This window comes from Hevea brasiliensis, chromosome 5 (assembly GCF_030052815.1).
Source record: "Hevea brasiliensis isolate MT/VB/25A 57/8 chromosome 5, ASM3005281v1, whole genome shotgun sequence".
NCBI lineage: Eukaryota > Viridiplantae > Streptophyta > Magnoliopsida > Malpighiales > Euphorbiaceae > Hevea > Hevea brasiliensis.
This window is the reverse complement of record NC_079497.1, coordinates 48,094,653-48,100,511: the sequence shown is the minus strand read 5'-3', so window position 1 is coordinate 48,100,511 and position 5,859 is coordinate 48,094,653. Positions and strand designations below refer to the sequence as shown.

Below are 5,859 nucleotides of genomic sequence, written 5' to 3'. Positions count from 1 at the left end.
AATTAGAAATTCAAGTTCTGCCTTTTAAGGGATTAAAGATGTAAATAGGACACTAGAAACAATTTCCAGCATTCTTAATTCAAGAGATTGATAGCTAATCTCTTTGAATTGATGAGAGATGAAGAAGAATAGATGGAGAGCCTCAAAATGGCGTGACAAAGGAGGAGTGGCTGCTAGCTGCTTTTCTTTTTTCATAACAACACTTATATGGCCAGGTTAACACATTAAACCCTTGCCACATGTCACCCTTTGATTAGCTCTAGGTTTAAGTGACCCAATCAAATTGTGCCAAGTGTCAAACCTATATTTAATCTTAATATTAATCATCTTACATGATTAAAAACATTTGGCAAGCTTATGTGTAATCCCATGTGTCACCATCTCATGGTGCCACGTGTCACACTGTGAAATGACCAAAATGCCCCTGTGTCTTAATTTTGAGTTCTCAACCCAAAATAATTATTTCTCTTCTTCTAATCAATTTATATCAAATATAAATTAATTAATTAATCTCTATTAATTAATTTCTCATTAATTAAATTCATATTTAAACACTTTAAATATAAATTTAACTTATACTTCACATCCAATAATCTAGATTTGGTTTCAAGTCATGCTAGGGACTTTGCAATCTAATTGCAAACTAAACCTATTTAATTAATCAATTAAACTCTTTAATTAATTAATTAAATCATATTTAATTAGGTGATGACTTGTGTATGTGTGTGACTTACTAGGCTCATCACTAATTGGCAATGAGACATGATATCAACTCTTAATATCATAAGAACTCTTTCTTACCATAAATGATTTCTCTAAGTCATTTTATGCACCTCATAGACCATGGTTAACACCTAGCATAGCATGCCATGGCCACCCAATTGGTAATAAGGTTTACCTTAATTGAACCTATAATCATATGTTACCATGCACTAGAATCTCTCTGTTACAAAATCCCAACTCAAGCTGGAGTCATGGTTTATGTCAAACTCCATTTGCTATGAATATTATGTTCTCTTTTAATTCTAATTCTTGATTAAAAAGATTTTCTCATTAGAAACTCTTTTCTGAATAAATCTATCTGTCCTGGCCAGGAACTTGAAACATCAAGAACAATTAAATGAACATAGGATTTTATCTCTATTTACTTAGAGGAACAGATTCCATCTTAATCAACACCTACATCCATATATAACTAGTAGGAGCCAACACATGCCCATATACCCATGCATAGTACAAGTATGAAAGCAGTATCAAACTCAAACTACCTATATACATGATAACTGTGCTATCTCAAGTCTAAAGATTATATGCACTGATATGATTTATGACAAAACATTGACAAGAATAAACTCCATGTGCTTGTCATAAGTGTCACTGGTTCGGCCTACTTATCATTTATAAGTGCCTATCATGTTTATCATATGGCATGAGACTCACCATTCCATCTTATTTATATCTCATATAAATAACTTGGTAGCAAACATGAATACAATCTTTCTAGATAAGTCATGTCCTTGTTATGAAGTATCCTCGATTGTGAACCTATTTATGATACTTTGTGCTAGAAATACTGTCACTCATATTCTTAACAACTTAAGAATAATATTTCTAGCAAAATATCAATGGACCTTTTCTATTACACATAAATATATTATGTAAACGGAAAAGTGGAAATGCCTTTTATTAATAAAAATATGTACAAGATACATAGTAAATGATATACTCTAGGGCATACTACTAATAGTGTTTTATTCAATTTCTTAACAATTTCTCATTCACTTTAACTTCCTAACATGGAATAAAAAGAGAGATGTAAGAGTTAGCACTAACCTTTTTGAAACTAAACTTGAGCTTATTATTCTTCAAGATTTCTCCTAGAACCATAATAATCATAATCAATTATAACTTCACTTTCCCAAATTAAATATCCAATAAAAATTCAACAGCATTTCCCCTTAAATTGGACTAAACTCGTATCATAAATCTCAAATCCACAAACCATTAATACCCAATATGGCAGCTTGTGCATTCAAATTTATATATAATGATCTAACCATCAGATAAATCCCATATTTTAACCATTTATTGAAGACATCCCTATACAATATTAGTAAAAATTTTAGCATTAAATCATCTCTATATTATGAGATATCAAATTATTCATTCAACCTTTCAAAATCTGAATCTTTGCAGAAATCAATCTTACTCAGACAGCTCATGCAAAAATAATTTATATCTCATAAACCACAAGTTTAAAATTCACCAAATTTTAACACAACAGCTTCAACATCCTAAATCATTTGTACCAAATTTCATAATTTTATAAGCATCATAACTATTTATTTTTCTCAATTTTCAGTAGCCAAAATTCAGAATTCAACCTGCAGACAACCTGTGTTCAACAATATATTTCTCCAAATCCAACAGTTGAACAATCACCAAATTTTAACCATAACTTCTACACATACATACCTCAAACATATCCAAAAAACAACGATATAAGTTGAGCCAAACTCAACTGCACGGAAGAGAAACATGCTGCCCCTACTGAACCCTATTTCTGCTACTGTTCATCTCCTTCTCCTTCTTCCTTTCTTTCTTTCTTTTCCTTTTCTCTCTCTCTCTCTCTCTCTCTCTCTCTCTCTCTCTCTCTTGATTCTGCTGAAGAAGAAGAAGAAACCAGAATTTTTCTTTTCAATTTTCCCTCATTTAACTTTTTTTAATTGGCTTGGTGAGTTGTGATTGGTGGAGACCTATCTAATAACATCATGTGATGTCATATTTCCCATTTAATTTATTTTCTTTTTCTTTTCTTTTCTACTCATTTTCAATTCAATTTTTAGCAATATTTATTCACATTTTAGATCATAATAATTATTTACTTAACTGGACAAGTCGGCCAAAAATCATCTCTGAAGAAGAAATGACCAAAATGCCCTCCGTTTGGCTTATTTAGCCAAAATCGTCTGTACTGATCTAAAAATTTTTCTAAGCCTTTTCTTGGCATTCTAATGCCATAGAAACCTCAATGACTCTTCTCTAGAGTTTTAAAAATTATTTTATGAATTTTCTCCCGAGCTTAGGGCTTCTAGCTGCGAAGACCGCAACTTCTCACTAGGTTACCCATCACTAGGGCACCGACTCACTTAACTTGGATATATTTTATTTCTAAAATTTTTCTTACCATTATTTGAGTTATTTATGACTCCTTACTCTAGTCTAAATATTTTTCAAGATGTTCTAGCTGTCCGAACCGACACTAGTCATCGAAACAGTAGATTGTATGGAATGGCTACAGTGAGGGTGTTACAAGTTCTTCCCCTGGTTGTACTAGAGTTCTCCCACTCCTCAATGCAACTGCCTTACAATGCTTCCTTGGGTTCATCTCTAGTTGACTAGGTAGTTTACCAGCACCCTTACTTGGAGAACTTGCTTGCTGGGCAATTTGATTTTTTAGCATCTTGTTATGGGTAGCAAGTTAGTCCATTATGGAAGTTAGCTATTTAATCAATTCATTCTGTTGTTGTTGAGCTGCTAGGAACCCTTCCATCATGGATTCCATGGTCATCTTCAGTTCAGGTTGTTGAGGTTGAGGAGGCGGTGGTGGCTGTGCAACGTTTTGGCCTCTATTCTGAAATCAAGGAGGTGCTGGTGGTTTGTACCCTTATTGCTTGTTTATTGGCTGATTCTGTTGATTAGACCATGAGAAATTTGGGTGGTTCCTCCATCCAAGGTTGTAAGTATTTGAATGTAGATTGTTGGGTTGCCTCTGGTTGAAGTTTGCTCCATTATTCACATAGTTCATTTGTTCTGTGGGAGGTTCATCGAAACTGTTATACTATAAACTCATGTATCCTCCTCCATAACTATCCTTATGTTGACTATTTGTAACAACTGTGTTGGCTTGGATTCTGTCGAGTGTCTTTATGAGCTGATCAAATTGAGTATTTATCATACTTAGGGGGTCAATTTCCAGGACCCCTGTTATTCTTCTTGTATTTCCTCTTTCATTTGACCACTCATAATTATGGTATGCAACCCTCTCTAGAAGTTCAAGTGCTTGTGTCACTGTTTTCTCCATTAGATCAACTTCTGCAGCTGAATCAATTATGCTCCTTGTAGAGGGTAGTAACCCATTATAGAAATTTTGCACTAGTAACCAATCTCTATGCCATGGTGTGGACATTCCCTCTGTAGGTCTTTATATCTTTCCCATGCGTCATAGAGTAATTCACCTTCTTTTTGTCTGAAAGTGTTAAGCTCAAGCCTCAGTCTTGCAGTCTTTGCAGGTGGAAAATACCTTGCTAGAAAAGCTTATGAGAGGTTTTCCCAAGTGGTAACTATTCCAGCTGGTTGAGATGAGAAAGTAACCACTTCCTTGCCCTATCTCAAAGGAAGAATGGGAATGCTCTGAGTCTTATGGCTTGATCAGAAACTCCATTCATCCTGAATGTATCACATAGGGCAAGAAAGCACTGGAGGTGATAGTGTGGATCTTCTATTGGTGAACCTCTGAACTGGGTTTGCTGAATCATTTAAAGCCATGCTGGTTTTAATTCAAAGTTATTGGCTTCCACTGTGGGTCTAGTGACACTGGGTTAAAATCCTTGGACAAATGGAGCTCCGTAATCTCTCAAGAGTCTTGGTCTATCATTATTATCGGCCATGGTTAGAATTTCAAGATCTTCTCGATCGTGCTCTTGATGTTTCCTTTCCCTCCTGATGGCTCTCAGAGTTCTGTCTATCTCCGGATCACAGTCCAAAATTTCTTCTTCTGGCCTTGTTCTGGTCATATACTAGGTTGGGCACCTGAGAGAAAAGAAGAGAGATAAAACCAGTAAAATAAAATTATATAATAAAGATAATTACCTAAATAAGCTAAATTGCTTATCGCTTGATATTACTAAAGCAAAAATTCCCCGGTAATGGTTCCAAAAAACTTGTTTGCTAGTTTTACACCCACCGCAAGTGCACGGATCGCTAACATGTAATAAAGTGATGAGTAAAGTATCATTCCCACGAGGAATTTGATTAGTAAGTACCAATCTACACAGTAATTTTGACTGTTTAGGCTATCGAACAATGAAGGAATGAAAGTTGTCTATTTTAAATACTAAAATGATAAACTTAAAATGAAGTAATCTATTTTAGAATAATTCCTGAATTAAGATTTCACACTTGAATCTAACTATGGATGTTATTTTGTTTATTTACTGGATTAAGTGTGACACCCCTTACCCGTGTACAGTATACCCGAGTAAGTAATGCCACACGGTGTACCGGCACACTCTAATATACCTTAATTAATTTATATCATGCTTTTGCATATAATTTATGAAATATACTTTATTTAAGCCATTTAGCAAAATTTTTATTTATTTGAGGTTCCGAAAATTTTATAGAAAATCCAAGTAGTCTGGCTAAAAATGGAGAAAACAGTTCTTCGGAACCTGTTAAAAACACTTCCAATAAACAAATTCATTCATTCCCAACTCCAATATCATCACAAAACTCAATATCAAGATCTTAACAATTTTTCAATTTCAGGTCTCAACAACCTTTTCATTTCTCAAACATCCCTTTCTCAGGGTTCTCATATATAAACAACAATTAAATACTCAAATTACTTCCATACATAACCATAAATCTTTATTATTTACATGAACCTCAAAATACATTACATAAATCCCAAATACATATGAGAAAATAAAAATTTAATTACAAAATGACAAAATGACATCTAGTGTCCTACCAATGCCTTTGCAGTGACGAGGTGACACGGACAGCATCTTGACTGCAGGATGGACTCACCGATGCCGTGGTCTACTGGGCTCACGATCGGGATCTCCAGTACCT

General features: G+C 34.2%; 1 non-coding gene across 1 annotated transcript; it reads left to right on the top strand.

The window, feature by feature from the left end:
• The first annotated feature begins 4,171 nt into the window (after nt 1–4,171).
• On the top strand, nt 4,172–4,278 carry LOC131180330 (small nucleolar RNA R71). The gene has a single exon (XR_009149106.1). It is a non-coding gene; the product is annotated as a small nucleolar RNA R71 (small nucleolar RNA).
• Nucleotides 4,279–5,859: the final 1,581 nt, after the last annotated feature.